This window comes from Carettochelys insculpta, chromosome 1 (assembly GCF_033958435.1).
Source record: "Carettochelys insculpta isolate YL-2023 chromosome 1, ASM3395843v1, whole genome shotgun sequence".
NCBI lineage: Eukaryota > Metazoa > Chordata > Testudines > Carettochelyidae > Carettochelys > Carettochelys insculpta.
Genome location: NC_134137.1, coordinates 99556136 through 99577724, shown reverse-complemented (window position 1 = coordinate 99577724; position 21589 = coordinate 99556136).

Sequence of the window (21589 nt, the reverse complement as noted above, 5' to 3'; positions counted from 1 at the left end):
TTGGGGGTCCTGGGGCATCTTTGCCTCAGCCTTACATGTGGCTCTTACAGGTTCATGAACTAAGACATAAACACACCACGATACACAGTTAAGTGTACCTTTCCCTCTGACTGGTCAGGGTACTGGGTAACAGAATGGATGGGGTGATGAACAAATAACAAGACATTGACAAATTTAACACAAGCAACAGTTTTTACTTACGCAATTGAGCAGCTACAAAGAGAAAACAATAAACTGTTGCATTATGTTGCTAGAGTTATATTTATGCAGGTTTCTTTGTGGCACCGATAGGTATTTGTGCACTACTTTATCTGTCTCGTAAGCAGGCGGGGGGGGGGCGGGGGGGGTGTAGGGTGATCAGTCCTCGGCTCAAGCAACAGTAGGCTTCTCCAGGCTTTGGGAGTTCCCCCCCACTTGGGGGTTGCTGTTTTGCTCCTTCATATGATTTTTGATGTCACTACTTCCTGGGGTGATGTATGCCTATACACCGATCATTTTACAACACATTTCACTTGGTCCCTTATTTGTGATGTGGAAAGGGGAGGGCCCACCACCCTTAGCTTGATTATCATATTCATTAAGTTATATATTAATAATCTCTCCTGCTCTTCCAGGCTCCGTGCTTAGTGCATGCTGTGAAAGAGGCCCCCTTCTTCCCTTTTTCTTGTCTCTTCTGAGACACTTCCCCATTTTCTTTAGCCGAGGTTACAAGTTGAGTGCCTGAGCTATGCACCTGAGGTCAGTCATGCTGATGTGGAACTACATTGAAAGAAAAATCAATGTTGTTGGATTGGTTAATATATGCAGATAGGTGAGAATCATCTTCAGAAGCAAATCTTCTTTTCTCAACTTTAATCCATGAGTACTTGACATAAGTTACTCATCTGGAGTCCCACAGCTCTAGAAGAGATACAGTTCATGGGGGATAATGTCTTAGGTTTGGCCCTTTTGACTGAATTCTGAGTAACAAGGGATCCAGGCTACCTTCCAAAGTATTTCTGTTTAGGAATATTCTTTACGTTATGTTCACATGGATGCTATGATCTGTATTGTTACATGTATGATATGTAGGGGAATAAATGTGAGAAAATTCTGTGTAAAACTACACTGACTCATGCATGTGATGGAGCAGGTCTTGGCTCACGAAAGCTTATTCTCCAAAATATCTATTAGTCTATAAGGTGCCACAGGACTTTTGGTTGTTTTTGAATATAGAGACATAACATGGTTACCTCTCTGATACAATTATAGCTAACATTCAAGGCATAGAGATATTGAATAATGCCCAGTGCTTTCTCCAAAACCTGCTTGTTTTTTCTGAAAGTAAACATCAAACTTCTTTTAGCCAAAATTCATCAACAATAACTTATAGTAGGGATGGAGAACTTTCAGTGTGTCAATTGCACATGGTTCATCAGGGTTAGCTGCAGATGGGCCACGAGACTGTTTGTTTACCTGAGCATCCAGACCCTCAGCTCCCGGTGGCCACAGTTTGCTATTCCTGGCCAGGAGGCTCTGTGGGAAATATCATTATCTTTATTTTACATATGGGTAAAACAATGGATAGAAGCTAATTGACTTTCCTGATGTCACACAACAAGACCACCCCTCCCCCCAACAAGCATTGACATCAAGAGGATTACATGCATGCTTAAAATTAAGCACGCAAAACTAAGTGCTTTTCTGGAATGGGGCCCAGCACAATAGGAAAAGCAGGCTGAGAACTTGTGAAGCAATATGTTTCCCCACCTCTTGCCACGCAAATTGCATTTCCACATTCTAGTTTTCAGTTACAGTACAATAGTAGTAGTATCTTGGTATCTAGTTACAGCATGAGTCTTGAGACACTGTGTGCTTACACTGCAATGGAAATCCTATGGTATGGTGGTGGCTGCCTAGGGTGAACAGAATCTGGCTGGCAGGTATTAGTGCTTGCAAGACTTGGTACCAGGGCAGATATACTCTGGTAAAGGATGGTTTTACAGGAATGGGAGACATCAAATATTTATTTGCATTATCAGAATGGAGCTGGATCTGCCTTCCTGAGGCCCTTCCATGATTATGAAAAGGGACAAAACTTGCCAAATGGAGCTCTGCTGAGTAATAAATCCAGTGACAGTCAGTCACTGGATAAGGAGTAAGTAAAAGCCATGACTCAGATTGTTAGTATGAAATTAACTCTATTAAAATGCATTGGTGTAATTTAGGACAGACAGTGCACCTCACTATCAGTTTCTCCATTCATGGGAATTTACAATGGGCCAAATCCTGAGAAGTGGGAAGGCTCCTGTTGCCCAGCTACGTTCTCTCAATAAACTGATACAGGGATACAGCTTTCCCTGCAATCTAAGCAGTGTCATCTCAGAGCCATTGACAATCTGCTAACATTATTATAATATTTCTTCATACTTTTGAAGGGCAAAGTAATTGAAGGTATATTATTTTTCTACAGGGACATCCAATATGCAGTGTTAAAGTAATGAAAATTGTGACACAAGTTTTAAAACTCAGCAATGGTTAACATTTATCACCATTTTATTGCCATATAAACTCCAATGTAGTGTTCATAGCAATTATTTAAATTATTTCTGGGTAATAGAGATATTATTTTGCCACTAAGTATTCTAGATCTGTAATTTGTCCATATGGTCCAGTGACAGTCCTTCTAGTCTCAGACAAGATAATTGTTCCTTGAATGGGAAGGACTCCATGCCAGTTTTTCAGAAATTGGAGTCTGGCCTGATAAATCTGTGCAATAAAAGGAGAATGTTAAGAGAATAAAATACCAAAGTCTTGGACCATGTCTAAGAACCTGTTAAGGAACGTAAAGAGGAGAGAGAACTGTCTTCCATGCCTCTGCCAGAGTTATTTAGATCTTGGCTATGTCTACACTACAAGATAAATTTGAATTTAAGGCAGTCAGCTGGATAATACTATTAGCTCAATTTAGACAGCACTATTATTGATATCACAGTCACTACCTGATGGATATAGTGTGAAGCTCGAATTCAGAAGTTCCATTAAAGGCCAGTGTAAGCACCACATCTTAAAATCAAATTTATTAGCCTCCAGAGGTGTCCCATATGTCACCCACAATGCCCCTCAGTGTTCTGCTCTGGCCATTGCTCTTGGGTGCGCAGGAATTAGGTACCATGAAGACCATGAATTTCACATTGGGACCAGGAAGACCGTGGCTGTGGGATCATGTTTGTGTGAGAACCTGAAAAATGTTTTTCTTTCTTTCTTATTAGCTCTGTGAGTGTTTCTACCCATTACAAACAGCCCCAGCGCGGAGTTCATAATTCTCTCTCTACACTTGGTATTGTTTCCTTTGCTCTCTGGTGCCAATCACTGCCCGCTACACCATGTTGGCGGCAAGTCTGTTGTGGCAGCTGTGATTGCATAAGAGGCTGAGAAAGTTCTCAGCGATTTACATTTGTTTGCAAACCCCTCTCCCTCCTCGACAGGCACCACGCAGTTGGGGTCTTTCCTACACTCAGCCACATCACATGGGTAACCCTTGATGCAGCAAAGGGATGTGCCTGCCGTTCAGTGCTGACCATGCTGCCAGGCAGTACCATGTCCTGGATTGTGTGCAGTTAGGGCTCCAAGGATGGTGGGTAAGATATGTGGGGGCTTACACCATGGTAGGTCCAGGAAGTACCATCAAAAGTTGAGAGGGCAGACATTCATGAACTACATTTCTAGATTATGGAGCATCAAGAAATAAACGTGACAGAGCATTTTGGTATGGGCTTGATCCAAAGGTCTTGGAGGTCATTGTATAAGCTCTACAATTATCGCAAATAGCCAAGTAAGACTTGGAGTGACCAAAGGAACCATAGCTGATTTAATGAGCCATTTGCACTTTCAGTAATGCCTGTGTGTACTTACACATACATTTCTAGATCATGGAACATCAAGAAATAAATGTGAGAGAGCAATACTTCGGTATGGGCTTGATCCAAAAGTCATTGGTATCAATGTATTAGCTCTGGAATTACCTCAGTATAGGCTTGATCCAAATGCCATTGAAGTCTATAAAAAGAATCCCATTGATTTCAATGGCTTTGGCTCAGGCCTTAAGTGACACAGAATTTCTTTTCAGAGTTATGGGTTAATCCATCCCATATCACTGATCTGGATTGTGAAGACCATCTGATGAAAAAAACAATGAGCCCCAGGTTCAGCAGGCAAATGCTCTAACTGCTTTGCCACCCCTCCCCTCCCCTCGCTTATAAAGAGCAAATCACTTACACAAGCAAGATTATGCCTGGAAAAAGGGACATATGCTTAACACAGAAGGGGAATGAGGGAAATGAAATGTAGGAAGGTGTTGTCAGATACCCACAGCCGCCGGTGGGTAATTTTTTTTTCCAAGCTGTACCAGTGAAATTATCTAGAATGCTATGGGGCTCAAGGAACAGTGTGGGGGGGGTCCCACAACACACTGCTGCAACAGTCGATGCTTGGCGACTTGTATGTGGTAGCAATAAGTTGAATTTGTGGGGAGGCTGTGGGAAGGTGAGGATGCTCAAAATCAAATTTATAAAAACCAGAGTTAAAAATCAGCTTTAATAAAGTCAAATTTATCTCATGGTGTAGACCTAGCCCTTGAGCCTGGGATCTAGGTATAAATGTCTTCTTCATGCATCTCTGAATAAGTGGGTAAGAAAAAAACCAGGAAGTGGACAGAGCCTTTAATTCTCACCACTACTCCATTGATCAGCTCAGTGGCTGGGGGCAGTGATAAATTTTCATTTTTGTGTGTTTGAAGCAAATTATTTACTTCTTGGAGCAACCGAAAAGCAGTTGGAAAACTGTCTTTTTCTGCAACACAGTCACTTCTTTTCCCAATGTGCCATTCTTACACATGCCTCCTGGCAGAGCCTTGATCTAACCTTAAATTAGGGAGATAAAACATAAATAATTATGTAAAAATATTCAGGGCTGAATAACCACACAAATTTCTTTACCAGTAGTGGATGATGGGCTTAGCTACAACATTCATAAATTAGTTTCATATTTGGATGGCACTATCTGAATTAAAATATTATTCATCTTATTACCAAGAGGGTGGGTTAATAGCTCCTCATCTTAAGAAGACAGGTTAACTGCAACTTTTACAGTTTTCATGGAAGTCGTAACTTGCACAGCATATAGCATAATGGTGCACCCTTTTTACTCTATGAACCTCAAAGACAAACTGGTGTTTCCCAGCTGGTAGTATAATGAGTTGGACCATTCCAATTTCACACAGAAACTTCCTGGAAAAATAAGATTTGAACCCTAAGGGTGGCAGGTCTGGAAGATTAATGCTGTCATAGATGAGGCTATATTTAACAATTTATAAAATTGTCACCATTACTGTTTCCCCTCTTCGCTCATTTAATAGCTAGTTTGCTATCCCACAGTGTTTGATTGTTTGCATGTCAGATGAAAGAGGAACAAGGAAAGCATTTTGAATTAATCAAAATATGAAAAAACCTGGCCCAGCTGCATCAAAATCCTGAACCTGAATTGCCTTTACAGTTGGCTGGCACACTGGGACTCTATATTAAGCATCAAGATGTTCCAGAAAAGCCTGGGCAGATGGTCAGTATAAATGTCTCTAGAATCACAAATGGATGAGGTTCTCTCAAATAGCTATGCTAATTTCCTGACATTTAATATAATTTTTTTTCATTTTATCTTTGCCACTGAAAGTGTCCTTCAGAGTTGTCAGGTAAAAGAAAAACGATATGAGGTAATATACTGAATGCTTCTGTTTCATTAAACAGGTAGGCAGGAAGTAAAATGATAAATTTACCACAAAATATTCTGAATATTTTCCACTTTCAGCAAGACATATGACAGTGTAAGTAGTCTGAAGATCAGTGGCTGATACAGCACATGCGTCATGAAGTTAAACTTTCTCAAAGGAAAAAATGCGATTCCATGGAAGTTTAGGTTTCTCTTTCATCTAGTTTTCTGAATAATTAGAGTTAATGAGATTACTCCATCTCTAACTCAGTTGTGCCTAGCTTACTAATGAAAAATCTATTAAATTAATTAGATAAGTTTTCAGTGACATAATTTTTCACTCAAGCTAACATTCTATCAGGTATCAAAACAAAAAAGCATTCATGTAGCACTTTATAAACTAACAAAATAATTTATTAGGTGATGAGCTTTCAGGGGACAAAAACAACAAGAAGTCCTGTGGCGCCTTAAAGACTAACAGATATTCCAGAGCATAAGCTTTTGTGGGCAAAAACCTGCTTCGAGGGACAGAGCAACTTCTTCAGATCTACAGCCCTACCCAAACAGACTCAATGTATAAAGTACAGAGGTCCAAAAATTGTTATCAAGGTTGACAAATCAGAAAAAAATTGTTGTAATTGTTGGTAAATCAGAAGAGCAAGAGTGGGGGATGAAGGCTGGGGAAGTAAGTGTTAGATCAAACACTGATGTATGTAAAAGAGTCCTTGTAATAGGTCAGGTAATTGGTGTCCCTGTTCAAACCATTTGTTAGTGTGTCAAATTTGAATATGAGTATTAGTTCTGAACATTCTCTCTGCAGACAGTTGTTAAAGTCTCTTTTCTGTAGAACACAAACTATCAGGTTTTTAGCAGAATGGCTGACTCAATTAAACTGCTGGCTGACACATTTGTGTGTTTGGAGATTTTTGATGTCTGCTCTATGTCCATTAATTCTTTGGTGAAGAGTGTTTGCCAAATGTGGATGGAGTATGTGGATATTGTTGGCACATGATGGCATATATGACATTAGCTGAGGAACAGGAGAATGTGCCAATGATTCTGGAATTAACATGGTTAGGTCCAGTGATGGTATCTCCAGAATAGATAGGTGGACAAAGTTATCAGAGGGGCTTGTTGCAAGCACAAGTTCCAGCATTAGTATCAATGTGGTATAGCCTGTGGTACCTAGTGAGAATCTTCATAAGGTTGGGTGGTTGTCCTTTTCCACCTTTCTACTGAAAAGAGACTTTAACAACTGTCTACAGAGGGAATGTTCAGAACTAACATCTGCATTCAAATTCAACACGCTAAAACATGGTTTGAACAGGGACAACAATTACCTGACCCATTACAGGGACTATTTTACATACATCAATGTTTGATCTAACACTTACTTCACCACCTCTCACCCCCCCTCCCTTGCTCTTCTATCTGGTTCGCCAACAATGATAACAATTATTCTGATTTGTCAACCATGATAACAATTTTTAGACTTCAGTACTTTATATATTGAGTCTGTTCGGGTAGGGCTGTAGATCTGAAGGACTGGGTCTGTCCCATGAAAGCTCATCACCTAATAAATTATTTTGTTACTCTTTAAAGTGCTACAAGACTGCTTTTTTCTTTTGATAGGCACACACTAACACAGTTATCTTTCTGTTACTATTCTTGCAGGTAGATAGAACAGTATTTGCAGTATAACCACATTATACCAATAGTGGCTTGCTGACAGCTGTTATCTGTTACCTATTTGATTATGTTATCAGTGCAACATTTTCATTTTTAATTATATACATCAATTGGTAGTTTTGTCTTACTGAGAAATAAATTAGGTTTTTTGTATTTTTTTTCATGTATTATATGCATGATTGCAGGGCATACTGGCATACTGCATCACTATAAAAGTAAGGTAACATAAGCTCATATACGGAGTGATTTTTTTTAAATTAAACCAAATAGCTCAATTATCTTGTGCCTCATTTGAATATTCTTACATCTTCTGGCTTCAGGAAAAGCCATTTCCAGAAGCCGAAGCAGCTGTGAGAACAGGGAACCTTCAAAAGGAAACTCCCCTTTTGGAAGTACCCTTTCTCCTAATTTTTTTCAGGAAGAAGGGTGCTTTTGAAAGGGGTGTTTCCTTTTGAAGGAACCCCATCCACATAGATGCTTTGACTTCTGGAAATGGCTCTTCCGAAAGCCAGATTATGCAGAAATATGCAAATGAAGCACAGGATATTTAAATCCATCCCTCATTTGCATTTCTAATTAGACATATTTGCATGCCCCTTTCAAAAGGGAGGGGCTGTGTAGATGCAGTTTGGGAGACTGTACTTAATAAGCGATGGCTTGATATGGTCTCTTATATACAATTTGTTTAGTTCTGTAGTTTATTTATTTTAGTTTTGTATTTATTTGTGCCAGTTTTGTATCCTAATATTTTCCACAATATGTCGCTTATAAAAACGAACAGGAGAGAAAGTTCTAATTAATTAAAAATAATTTTATGCAAATCCGTGTTTGATGTAAATACAAATATTATTCAAGTCACTAAGCATAGGCCCAGTACAGCTTCTGACTTAATAGCATTTGTATTGAGGGGCTTAGGAATTCTTTGGGAATCTACCTCTTTTAGAAAATGTGTCCCTGTGCATCCCTGTAAAACAACTGAATCTGGATCATGCACATTTAAAAACTGCCTCAGGCTCAAAACAACTTATTTATCTTCCTTTGAGAAAGCATGATACAACATTAGAACCCATTTTCTTTTATTATTTCTGTAAAGAAATAGAGCTCTGAACTTAGCCTCTATTTTTATCTGAAAACTCACATGGTTAACAACAAGTCATTGAATATTTCTTAATACAGTCAGTGATAGCAGAGCAACAGTCATTTTTAAACGTTTTGATGTCAAGATTTAGCCTGTTAGTGGCTGAGACTTCAGTTCAGTGATTCAGCTTGAATCTTGCAAATATTTTTCCTGTCTTAAAAGATAAGAATGCAATTCCTTAAATTATGAAGAAAGAAGAGACAGATCTTCAGTTAGTACAAATTGGTGAAGCTGCATTGATTCCCCTGGACCTAAGCCAGATCAACCCTCCGATAATCTTCATGTCAACAGTGTAACAATGTTCTCCTTCATCAGAAAAGATCTCTTTTTTTTTCTGTTGAGAGTCTGGTAGTAAATAAAAAGTTCAATGTGATTGAAACCCTCTTTTGGGTTTCATGGAAAACCTGATATTGAAAGCAAAAAGGTCAAATACAATGCATATCTATTTAGGCATTTGAAATGTTCACAATCTACCCACTTTTTTCACAATTGTATATCCAACTTTACAATTATTCTTTCTTTCTGCTAGCTACCAAGATCAGTGGTACAAGTCACTAAAGAATATATGCTAATTTACAGAATTACTAACCACAGATATTCAAGCATGATTATTGCAGTCCTCAAGATTGCTATTTTTCCTCATAAGTGCTACCATTGTATTTTTACTGTACCTCCAGTCTTAAGAGAGAGACATCTTCAGAAGGAGAATTCCCGTGCTATATAGTTTAGGTGTGATGTCAATAAAAATTGTGAGAATGGTGTGTCAGTGTGTGTGAGTGTGTGCACGTGCTTATAGTTATAAGCCTGTTTTTTTTTTCTTTGAGTCATAGTAGTTTATCTGTGGGATAAACAATGTTTGCTATTGCCTGCAGTTCTTAGCCAATACAGCTGTTGCTGTAGAAGATGACTGAGCTAGAAAGCTGAATTCTATTACTGCCAGTGGGTCTGTATCAGCACATCTTATTGTAAATATAATCTCATTCAATTAAGGATTACATTTTAACAGATTTGCCAATACCATTGTTCATGTAGATCTCAGTTCAGTGTGGTATATAAGCAGAAGACCTATCAGGATGAGGAAAGTTAGATACTTGTTTATGTAACAAAAAAAGTAGTTCTGTAGCCCTTTAAAACTAACAAAGTAATTTTTGGTGATGAGCTTTTGTGGGACAGACCCACTTCTTCCAATCTGGAACTCTTTGTAGTTTGCTGACTTGCAGCCTTGCATGCAAAACAGGTACAGCAAAGCTTTGCATACTAGAGTTTTAGAAAATACAGACCTTCTTTTTAATATCATAATGTACCTTTAATAATCAAATGACAGAATTCATGTTGTGACCTAATCGTGAAGCCTTACTTATTGTGGCACATGATTATTTCTATATACTATCCCCTATTCCATTAATTATATAGAAGGTAAACACATTATGTGTATTTTTAGATGAATTACTTTAATGAGTTCACTTTATCACAAACGGAGGAATACACAGTATCCCAAGATACTACATTGGGCTCTTCAGTTGTAGAGGCATAGTATAATATCATGTCTTCTCAGTTGACAGAATGTCTTAAAATTGAAATGGCAAACTCACCTTATAAGATGGCTTTATTTCAAGTGTTTAATTATTCAAACTTAACTTGCATTAATGTAGGTGTTTATTTTATTCTGCGTAGTTTGAAAAGGGAAAAGAGAAAAATACATCTCAAAAGAAAGATCCACTGTCTCCCACACTTAATTAAAAAAAATAAGTCTTGGAGCATCTTAAAAGTCTTAAAAAACGAACAATATTGCTCATTAGATCTGTGTCCACAGCAGCATGGCTTTCCAAAATACTGGATCCCCACTCCACGGCCCTACCTTTCTGCACTACCTGCTCCTTCCAAGCCCTGCCATGGACCCCACATCTGAGGTGGGAGGGTTTGTGGCCATTCACTAACATCCTGAAGTAGTGCCTCCTTCCTCCATCCCAGCTAAGGTCCCACCCCTCCAGGTTCAATTCTCCCCTGGGTAAGCCAGGCCCCCTTGCCCTGTCCACCAAATGGATATAGCTTTCCTCTGCTTCCCACTCTAGATCTGTTCTGATGTTTCTAGAAACCACAACGTTAGTAGCTTTCATTAAAAGTTTTATTTTTACACCATCCCCACATCTTGTGCTCTTGATGTGGGGATTGTGAGGGGTGGATGTGTGTTGGGGGGGCTGTGGAGGGGATGGTGAGGGCTGCATGAGTGGGGGGCCTGCATTTGGTGACTGTGGGTGGAGATTACTGAGACCTGTGTGCAAAGCTCACTCAGAGGGCCTCCCTAATTCAGACCCTGTTCCAGTGGGCCTGATGGCTTGAGGTAGGGGCTGGCTGTTCAAAGCTGGGGCTGTACTCAGCTACCCAACCCCAGGAGGAACACTGTTCCCTTACCCTGCACAATGTTGTGGAGGATGCAGCAGGTGCCCACCACTGGGGGATGTTCTGGAGCCCAACCTCCAGGTATGTTAGCACACAGCTGAACCAGCTCTTCACACACCCGAAGGCCCATTCCACTACATTGTGGACCTGGTTCAGGCAGGTGTTGAAAACTCCTGGGCAGGGTTGGAGTGGCTAGCATGGGGCTGCATCAGCCAAGGCTGCAGGGGGTAGGTGGCATCCATTGCCATGCAGAGGGGCATAACGACATCACCAACTGAAAGCTCCCATGAGGGGGGCATATGTCCCAGCCTCCATGCAACATCAGAGCCTGCAATTCTGAACAGATGTCGTGTGTCCGGCCCACCCAGACCACACAGAAGTCCATGAAGCATCCCTTCCAGTCCATCATCGCCTGAAATCCTACTGAGTGGTAGTCGTTGCAGTTCACATAGCACCCGGTGCTGTGTTCTGGGACATGGACGGGGATGTGCATTCTGTCCAAGGCACCAAAGCAGCTTGGGAAACTGAGAGCTGTGAATCCAGTGACAACTGTGTCCACATCCCCCACATGGATGACCCTGTGCAGAATCATTGTATTGATGGCGTGTACAACCTGCATGAGAAGGAGAACGTGCACTGTTATGTGGGCATGATGGGGTGCACCTGACCCCCTTCCCTGGACCCCTTCCTGGCCCCCCTGCAGCCATAGATCTGCCTTTCCTGGGATCCTCCTTTCCCCCGCCCTGTGTCAGATGCCTGACCCACACATGCCTTATCTCCATGAGCACAGCCTCAAAGGTGGCCTTACCCACATCAAACTGGTGTCCCACAGACTGGTAGCTGTTCAGGGTGGCCAGCTTCCAGGTGTTGATCACAACTGGCCACATGCAGTTATTCTGGTGGCTCAGGGCAAAGGCAAGCCAGTGTCAGAGCTCCTGGAAGACCTGCTTGCTCATTCTGAAATTCTGGAGTCATCAAACATCTTCCCAGTCCCCCATCAAAAGCTGTTCCCACCAGTCAGAGCTGCTAGGGTGGCTCCAGAGTGGCCAGGGCACCTGTGGAGATGCTGGTGGGATCCCAGGTCAATGGTCTCCAGGGCCTTGTTGTGGGGGGCAGGGCTCACCCCCGGAGCAGGTAGAGGACAGCAGAACCACTGTGGCAAGGTGGCTGACCACAGCATCAAGAATGGCCAGCTTGACAAGCAGGAGCTGCTGATGGAGATCCATTGGGATTGGCTGTCTGTTGGGTCCCTGCATGTGCTCTGCAGGGCTTGTGACAGCTTTGCAAGCCTCAGTGTGCGTAGGCCAGGGGAGTTTGGGAGAGGCCTTTTAAAGGGGGAGGCTGGCTGTGGCCCCTGGAAGGGCTTGTCAGCCATGCATCCTTTTGTGTGGCCTTTTGTGTGGCTTTTCCTGCTCCACTCTTTTGAAAAAGTGCCTGTGGCTGTGTAGATGCTCTGTTTTCGAAACTGCAAGGTGGCCTTTCAAAAGGGCAGATTGGAAGTGCAATCTACTTTTTGTGCGTGGCCATGCCCTTTTGAAAGACAATCTTCCAGAGGATTTCTTGTGGATAATAGTCTTTTGAAAGTGTGCTGTAGTGTAGACATAGCTTATGTAATGAGCTTTCATGGGACAGTTCTTCAGATGTGGAAAATCCTGATAAATGAGAACTGAGAAAAAAAGAATTTTAAAAAGAGAAAAACGGTGAAAGAGAAAAAAAACCTGACTAATCAGCTAGATAAGGGTGAAGAAAGGAGTTGTGAAAAGGGAGTAGAAAAATAGCCTCTGCAAATGCCTGTTAAGTGGGATGGCTGCAGTCATTGCGTATATCAAAGGTGGTATTGATTTGACCATCAGTGATTTCTACTGTGGCATCCAGGAAATGGATCTCTCATGTGGAATGATCAAGGCTGAAATAGATGGTGGCGTGCAATTTGTTAAAATCACTGTAATATTCTTCAAGGATCTCTTTACCGTGGGTCCAAATGATAAAGATGTCATTCATAGAGAATAAGTAAAGGAGAAGTAATAGGGGTTGGGATCTGAGGAAACGTTCTAAGTCAGCCATAAAAATGTTAGCATGCTCAGGGGCTATGTGTGTGCCCTTTGCAATATCACTGAGCTGGAGGTATAAATTATCCCTAAACTGGAAATAGTTGTGGGTGAGGACAAAGTTACATAACTCATCCACCAGATGTGCTGTGGTATCATCTGGACAGTGTTCCTGATGGCTTTTGTCCAGATTCATGTAGAATATTGGTGTAAATAGCTTCTACATACATCGTGGTCAGGATGGTCTTTTCTGGAACATTTCGTATGTTCTGTCATTTCCTCAGTAAATCAGTGGTATCTCAAAGAGAGTGAGGAGTATTGGTAGGATAGAATTTGAGAAGGCAGTAAGGAAGAAGGGTGATTCCTTTTGTGGGAACTCCATCTACATGGCTGTTTTGGCTTTCAAAAACAGTGGCTGACATTATGCAAATGAGGTGCTGATTATGAAAATCAGCACTTCATTTGCATTTTCAATCAGCCATTTTTCGAAAGGGAGGGACCACTGTAGACATAGCCAAAGAGGTTTTGTCTTTTTGTACTGAAGTCCTTCAACATGGCATCTTGTGTGGAAGTTTTGTTATTGATGAAAGTTTTGAGGTCAGAGAGGTCATTCGTGATATTCTCCTGTTTGTTGTATAGGATACAGATCAGGTGGTTTCTCAGTTTCTTTGAGAGTATGTGGCAGGGTCTCCCATGGTAATAATCAGTGTAGTACATTGATTGTAGTGGATTTTTCACTTTCACTTGGGAATGATGTACGTCTTTTGGCACTTGGAGAGAAAGATGATGTCTGTCTGGATCTATGTGAGTTTTTTCATGTTTCTGATGGATTTCAATTCCAAACAGCTAAATACACTGCTTTGCACGGTGAATAGCCTTAGAGATATATCTGTGTTAGTTTGTATCTTCACAAAACAAAAGAAGCAGTTCTGTAGCACCTTAAAGACTGACAATATCATTTATTAGGTGATGAGTTTTCACGGGATCAACCCACTTCTTCGGATCTAGAGAAGAGTGATTATGATAACTGAGAGAAAGAGAATTAAAAAAAAGAAAGAAAAAAGAAACACAAATCTGACAAATCAGCTAGATATGGGGGAAGGAAGGGAGTGGGTAGAGGGAGGAGAAAAAAGCCTCTGCAATTTCACCCACTAGGGAACATGGAGTGACAGTAGGACTACCCACCAAAAGAAACACGGGTTAGATAAGGGGAGATAGTATTATTAGAAGCCAATGGAAAATCAAGTTTTAGCAAAGTTTTGATTCAGTGTCAAAAGACAAGAGTTCTAGGGTAAGAAGGTGAAAAAGAGTTTCTGATATTTAGCCATGGCACAGTTCCTGAATACAGAACAGTACACAGAACTCTTGCCAAAGTTTGCTTTTCAGAATAAAATTGGTGTTTTATATTAATATTGTAACAGGTGTTTGAAAAGGGTTCATGAAAACATATTTAGGCCCCGATCCTGCAGGAAGTTCCAGATGAGTGAACACTTCTCCCTGAACACTCGTCATTCTGAGATTAGGCCAATATTTAAAAAATGATATTGTATAAATTTGCCAATACCTAGCTCCACACTAGATAAGGAAAGGAAATGAGTAATCACCTTAAAAAGAGAGCCTTATGTTTAAAAAAAAAATCTCTGAATTATGCATCATCATATTGAATTGGCTAGCATCACATATTTGCTCCCGCTCTCCCTTTGTCAAAATCTAAATGAGATAGTTATAGTAGTGATCCACCTGAATTTCTGGAGAAGATCTTTTGAAAGTTGTACTATTTATTCCCTGTCCCCTTCCCCAACAGAAATGTTGAGGAGATTTAAGTAATTGAATGATACATTATTCTAACATGTTTCACGGAGAAGGTATCCAGTACTGGACAGATCAAAAGCTATTTTCAGTAATACTCATAAAACACACCATAGTCCTTAACAAGTGTCTTTGATTAAAAAAAATAAAGGTGAAATAAGTTGCTTATAGTCACTATAGGCTTGGTTTGATATAAAAACTGAGTTATGAGACAGTAGCAATAGCTGAGTCTTAATAATGGGCATTTACCAAGGTAGAGCTTTTCATAGAATCCTAATGGGAGAGAGACATTTTCAGTTGTAATGAGGTTTCCTGATATCAGATGACTTTTAAATAAAACTTACATTAGTGGTGGACCAAAAGTGTTAAACAGTCAATTTAGAAGGATTCTACAACAGATTGTTCTAGACTGAAGAAAAAGCAGTCGAGTAGCACTTTAAAGACTAGCAAAATAGTTTATTAGGTGAGCTTTCGTGGGACAGACCTACTTCTTCAGACCATAGCCAGACCAGAACAGACTCAATATTAGTCTGGCTATGGTCTGAAGAAGTGGGTCTGTCCCACGAAAGCTCACCTAATGAACCATTTTGCTAGTCTTTAAAGTGCTACTTGACTGCTTTTGTTTTGATAGTGTACAGCCTAGCATGGCTCCCTCTCTGTTACTGATCTAGACTGAAGGTTTGTGAAATACCACTGAGTAATCTAGTAGCATCAACATCTGTTCCAGAAAAGAGGCCGAGTAAACTAGTATTTGATCTGACAGAAACCTTAGACATTATTCAAAACAGATTATGTCTGACCGTGCCCAAAATCTTTTGTATCCCAGTAGAATTTAGGACTCTCAATCAGGGATTAAGACTCCACAACTACACAGTCAGGTAAAAGAGGAGATTGTGCCTGTCAGCTCCTGACTCCATTTAAGTCAATGACAGGTCTCCCATTGACTTCAACAAGGCAGTATTTCATTTGTTGTTTCATTGCTTCGGGATCATTCTACCATAAAACAATGGTGACAAAGCACCAGAAAAAAAAGACAATATAAAATAAGTTTTTTTGTTTGTTTTTTGTCTGAGTATGTATCTTGGGTGAATATTTTGGATAGAAAGCTTGAGGCCAAATGCCATCAACTGACCAACCAGTGATGAAGTCTTGTTCTCTGGTGCAACTGCACTTCTGCAGCTGTGGTATTGCTTGTTTTCTGGCTTTCATAAAATATTGTAGGAGCAAGTGTCTGATGCGTGAGGACTGGTGTGATTATAATGTATATAAAAAAAACCTAATGTTTGTCAGATTTCTCCTTTTCAGAAAATTCCTGATGAAAGGACTGAGTGGCAGTGTCTTTAGAATGTTACAAGCTATAATTATATTACAGGCTACCACTATGTTAAGGGAGGCTTATCAGAGAAGATCTGAGGAACCAAAGAGGACAACACTTATATTAGCATGACAGGGAATTGTCAGACCTCCCCAGATCAGTGTCCAAAAGTAAGGAGTATAAAGGTGCTTATTGCCGCAATGTATATGGCAAATGAATATATTACGCATAATGTAGCACTTTTAATATGCCTGAGGAAATTGCCAGTTAACATATAAAATATTATACATTTGAACTATAGAGTAGTAGATAAATGCCAGGTTGTATTACAGTTGTTCACAACAGCCGTGTCTACACGTGCACGCTACTTCGAAGTAGCGGCACTAACTTCGAAATAGCGCCCGTCACGGCTACACGCGCCGGGCGCTATTTCGAAGTTAACTTCGACGTTAGGCGGCGAGACGTCGAAGTCGCTAACCCCATGAGGGGATAGGAATAGCACCCTATTTCGATGTTCAATGTCGAAGTAGGGACCGTGTAGTCGTTGTGCGTCCCGCAACTTCGAAATAGCGGGGTCCGCCATGGCGGCCATCAGCTGAGGGGTTGAGAGATGCTCTCTCTCGAGCCCCTGCGGGGCTCTATGGTCACCGTGAGCAGCAGCCCTTAGCCCAGGGCTTCTGGCTGCTGCTGCGGCAGCTGGGGATCCATGCTGCAGGCACAGGGTCTGCAACCGGTTGTCAGCTCTGTGTATCTTGTGTTGTTTAGTGCAACTGTGTCTGGGAGGGGCCCTTTAAGGGAGCGGCTTGCTGTTGAGTCCGCCCTGTGACCCTGTCTGCAGCTGTGCCTGGCACCCTTATTTCGATGTGTGCTACTTTGGCGTGTAGACATTCCCTCGCAGCGCCTATTTCGATGTGGTGCCACGCAACGTCGAAGTTGAACATCGACGTTGCCAGACCTGGAGGACGTGTAGACATTACTCATCGAAATAGCCTATTTCGATGTCGCTATATCGAAATAAGCTATTTCGATGTTGGCTTCACGTGTAGACGTAGCCAATGTGATACAAGAATTACATTTGGAATAGACAAAGGTTTTGTAGCTGTAAACCAGGAAATAACGTTTGCCACCTGGATAGATGCTGTTTCCAATATGACCAATTTATAACCTTTGTGCTGTTTTTTTCACCCTTTGCAGGGAATATTATGATCAATTTCAGATATACAGTCATCTTGATTCATGTGTTTGTGATATTTTAAAGCCACTGGAGGTATTTCTAGTTGAAGCAAGAAACTATAATATCAAATTAGACATGAAAATATCCAAATAGGGAGATGGGAAATATAATAAAATGTCATATGAGTAAGTAACAGTAAGAAATTGATGTCTATCTGTTACTATGGACACACTGGTTTAATTCATTACTGTGAAATTCTGCCTAGGAGGTCAGGTTCAGAAAAAAGTATATTTTATGTAGGATTTCAGATGCTGTTGAACAGCATCACCTATATTGGTGAGATATAAAGGCACATGATAAGGATCTGTTTGTTACAATCCAGGTGCAGACACCACAAAGGGCTAATAGGGATCTGAACCCCCAAGACTATGTAGTTGAATCAACTGGTTGAAGACAATGATAATGTGTATAAAATATGTTGAGTTATGTCTTTTATGTAAGATTTTCATGTTCTAAAGTTGGTGGCCATTATGACAGCCGTGTCTACACATGCCCCAAACTTCGAAATGGCCATGCAAATGGCCATTTCGAAGTTTACTAATGAAGCGCTGAAAAGCATATTCAGCGTTTCATTAGCATGCGGGCGGCAGCAGCACTTCGAAATTGACGCGCCTTGCCGCCGCGCGGCGCGTCCAGACGGGGCTCCTTTTCAAAAGGACCCCACCCACTTCGATGTCTCCTTATTCCCATGAGCTCATGGGAATAAGGGGAGTTCGAAATAGGAGGGGGCCCTTTCAAAAAGGAGCCCCGTCTGGACGCGCTGCACGGCGGCAAGGCACGTCAACTTCGAAGCGCTGCTGCCGCCCACATGCTAATGAAGCGCTGAATATGCATTTCAGCGCTTCATTAGTAAACTTCAAAATGGCCATTTGCATGGCCATTTCGAAGTTTGGGGCACGTGCAGACGTAGCCGACATGTGTATATGGCCTGTGCTTAAGAGGTTACATATTTCTGCACGAAGAATATTATGCTCCTGACCTGCATTACCATTTCAAAAACACCTCATAATACACAGTCACAGGGGCTCCCTACGAACCAGGAGTTTACAAAAAACAGAATTCATACACAATGGTAAAGGACAAATGATAGACTATCGTGGCTTATGGAGAGACATTGAGATAATCCAGCTGTCAAGTCAGGAGGAAGTCCTCCTCCCATCCCTGAATAACCTTGAGTACCCCCCAGTACTTACATGCCTAGAGCGAGGTAGTGGAGGTAGATGGGGTGCCAGTAAAGAGCAAGGCCTGAGGTCCTGAACCCTATTTTATATTGAAGAAAGCCTTCCTTTATCAGGTCATCCATATACAAGGACAGGAGATACGCCACCTATTGGCACAGTGGAAGCACCAATGGGCCATCCTAGACCTAGCTCAAAGCCACTTGTGTGGGGACCATGGTGGAAGAGAGAAGATGCTGGCATGAATCCTGCTCCAGTTCTACCAGTCAGGAATACATGCGGATGCACGTTAATATTGTGCATCCTGCACAGAATGCCAATTGCATAGCAATGCACTCACCTGACAGTCCCCCTAGTTCCACTACCCATCATTGAGATCCCATTCGAACAGATTGCTATGGACCTGGTGGGCCCCCTAGAGAAGATGGCTTAGGGTCACCAGTACATACTGGTTGTGCTGGACTATGCCACTTCTTACCTTCAGGCCATCCTGCTGAGAATGACAGCCTCAAAGAGAATAGGAAAAGAATTGCTGGGAATTTTCTCTAGGGCAGGAATCCAGAAAGAAAATCTAATGGACCAGGGATCACCCTGTTTGTCCAGGCTAATAAGAGATCTATGTTTCCTACTCCCAATACAGACACTGTGCACTCTCAGGCAGACATCCTCACTGAATGATTTAATCAGACTCTAAAAGCCATGATCAGGAGGGTGGTGAGTAAGGATGGTAAGGACTAGAACATGTTACTACCATTCCTCATGTTTTCTGTCTGGGAAGTACCTCAGGCTTACACTGGGTTATCCCCCTTTGAACTACTAGATGGGCACCATCCTTGAGGCCTTTTGGACATAGTTAAAGAAGGATGGGAGGAGGAGTCCAGTGAGGGGGAAAAATATAGCGGACCATGTAGTGAAGCTCAGGAACCAGATACCTCAGGTCATCCCGCATTGTAAGGAAACATATGGAAGAGGCCCAGGAGGCACAGCGAACATACTATAATTGACAGGCCAAGCTTTGACAGTTCCAACCTGGGGATCAAGCGGTAACATTGGTGCCCGCTTCAAAAAGTAATCTTCTATCCCAGTGGCAGATGATTGGATGAGTAGGGGAAGTAACCTATAAAGTGAGGCAACCAGGGAAACGAAAATGAGAGCGGATACAAAATAGGGTGACCTCCTTGCCCTATGGCAAGTATGGGACCCTTGCCTCTGGAGATGCTCTCCCATGTTAGGGCTCTTTAGCAATTGAGGCTGCTGCCCCATGGTGAAATACCAAGGATTTCAGCAGGACCTGCTGTCCCAGTGCACATGGCACCAGGTAATAGGGTGGCTTCCCCACAGAGGAGATCCCTGACAGTGGGGTTGCTACCCCAAGGTGCAGGGTTGCCAGGACATTGGGCAGCTGCTTTGCAGAGGGACTCCCTGGCAGAGGCTGCTGCCCTGAAACACTGGGTGCCAGGGACCAGAGACTCATAAAATACAGGACAATTTGCCCATTTTCTTAAAATCAGGGAGCCTGTGGGGCAGCTTAAATAAGGGACTGTCCCAGGAAAAATGGGACAGATGGTCACCCATTAAAATTTTCTTTTTCAGACCTGTAGTTTCCTAGTCTTGGTAAAAGATATATCTATTTGAATGCTTTTGAATCCTGGCAAGATCCCTGCCAGGCAAGGTAATTTTCAAGTTGCATAATTACAATACAAATTGGTTTGCGACTACTGTTCAGCTTTGTGACATCGAGCTAAGAAAATCATGCCAACGGCTACACTTCAGTTCAACAGAATTTCAATAGCTGTAAAATTAGTAACAATTATAAGTAAAGAGGTCTTTGTGGTGCCTAAAGCAAGGAAGGCTAGTGGAAGGCTTGATTAAAACTAACTTTCAGAGCAAATGGAGATCTTGATCAAATGACACTAATGGAAAGCAAGATTAGTCTGCATAAAAGTAAAAATCACCCATAATTCTGACAGCTCATTTTCAAGCTTTTTTTTAATTTTTAATTCTTTTTGCTAGTTCTAAAATTATGAATTCTCACTGTTACGTGTTATCTGTTTAAAGATACTTAAAACTGTTCTTGTTGCTGTGGGTTCAATCTTCTATACAGTTTTCATTCTATCAGCACGTGTTTTAAATCAAAGAATATGTCTGGGTCAGGGGTTATGTTCCCTGTCTATTCGCACTTGAGCTCACTATGCTCCTGGCTACAATTATTTACCAGAAAACCTGTCAAAGCACAAATGTTAAATTGTTGTATAAGTGCATTTCTGGTTATTGACATATCAGAAAAGAATGTCTTGCACTGTGATGAATTTCAAAGTGCAGGGACAATCTCATGAGCTCATCCACTAAACAAATAAATTCACACTAGAGAGAATCTGTATTCTTTGAAAGGAATTGACACACTGCAGCTAGGGATACCTGGATAAGTTTTGTGAGATAGGAAATGTATTCAAAATGTGAACTTGTGTAATGAGGTAAATTCATGGTGATGTAGCAGGGAAGGATTTGGTTTCATTGACCATGGGATTCTCTTTCATGAACAAGGATTGCTGGGAAGAGATGGGATCCACCTAACAAAGAGAGGAAAAAGCATCTTTGTGGGCAGGCTTTCAAACCTAGTGAGGAGGGCTTTAAACTAGGTTCATCGGAGGAAGGTGACACAAGCCCTGAGGTAAGTGGGGAAGGAGAAGGGAACAATCAAGCGGATTTCCTGGGTGAAGAGGAGAAAGTGGGCCAATCGGCCCCTTCTCTAAGATGCTTGTACACTAATGCCAGAAGCATGCGGGACAAACTGGAAGAATTAGAGGCCCTGGCACAATCAAAGAAGTATGAGGTGGTTGGAATAACAGAAACTTGGTTGGATGATTCGCATAACTGGAGCACGGTCATGGAAGGTTAGAAAGCGTTTAGCAAGGACAGACAGGGGAGAAAAGGAGGAGGAGCTGCACTCTGTGTGAGGGAGCAGTATAATTGCTCAGAGCTCCAGTATAAGGAGGGAGAAAATCCAGTTGAGTGTCTTTGGCTATGTCTACACTA